This window comes from Meleagris gallopavo, unplaced genomic scaffold (genome assembly GCF_000146605.3).
Source record: "Meleagris gallopavo isolate NT-WF06-2002-E0010 breed Aviagen turkey brand Nicholas breeding stock unplaced genomic scaffold, Turkey_5.1 ChrUn_random_7180001857901, whole genome shotgun sequence".
Taxonomy (NCBI): domain Eukaryota; kingdom Metazoa; phylum Chordata; class Aves; order Galliformes; family Phasianidae; genus Meleagris; species Meleagris gallopavo.
This window is the reverse complement of record NW_011123940.1, coordinates 1-792: the sequence shown is the minus strand read 5'-3', so window position 1 is coordinate 792 and position 792 is coordinate 1. Positions and strand designations below refer to the sequence as shown.

The 792-nt window shown below is 47.2% G+C and overlaps 1 long non-coding RNA gene across 4 annotated transcripts; it reads left to right on the top strand.

Moving 5' to 3' along the window:
- The first annotated feature begins 349 nt into the window (after window positions 1-349).
- On the top strand, window positions 350-786 carry LOC104915885. Of its 4 annotated transcripts, none has more exons than XR_002110386.1 (3): window positions 350-389; window positions 517-581; window positions 680-786. It is a non-coding gene; the product is annotated as an uncharacterized LOC104915885 (long non-coding RNA). The 4 variants fall into 4 exon arrangements; XR_796482.2 differs by having other exon boundaries at window positions 514-581; XR_796483.2 differs by having other exon boundaries at window positions 379-419.
- Window positions 787-792: the final 6 nt, after the last annotated feature.

The following is a 792-nucleotide window of genomic DNA, read 5'->3' as shown; positions in this document are numbered from 1 at the left end:
CTCCTCGGAGCCTTCTCTTCTGCTGGCTGCCAAATTCGATGCACATCATGAAATGCTTCATAAAGACAAAGCAGTGGAATGTCTTGAACCTCAACAAAATAATTTTTAAAGGTCAGATGGACTCTGCTATAGAAGCAGATGTCAACTGTGGCTTTTCTCCATCGAAAACTGATGCCTGGCAACTTGGAGGCTAATGTATATATGAATAGAGGTTTTTGTTTTCCCTTCCAATTTTAATAGTAAACTGAGACTATACTTTGAATTCATGATGAAATGCTAAAAATGTGTACTCTTCTTTTCTGCCAGTACTCGGCTGACGGAGTTTTTGGCCGTTCTGTGGCATGCAATGCAATCAGCATGGAAGCATCGTTGGTCGTTGTGGACTTTGAGTAAGATTTCTCACCCTCTGCTCATGATGGGTGAGAGTTCAGCTGTCCAAAGAGAAGACTTGAGCTGTGCTTGTCCAATGTGTATTTTTGTGTAAGTAAAATTGAACCCCTGACTCATTTCTAGCAGTGGTGACAGCTCAGCTGTGTTGGATGGTATCGTGGCCATTGAGGCTCTGCTCACCTGGATCAGCGGTGAGTTTGAGGACTGCAGAGCTGGCGGGTGGGTGTCTGCACAGAGTGGGTGTAGGAAGGCAGCTGTCGCCGTCTGGGGGATGTTCTGGCTTTTTCAGACATGGCAGGTGCTCTCGAGGATCCCCAGGAGAACCGAGATGGTTCCAGAGTCAGAGAGAAACACCTGCAGAGTGACCTGCTTCAGGATGAGCTGCTGGGGGAACCAGACGGC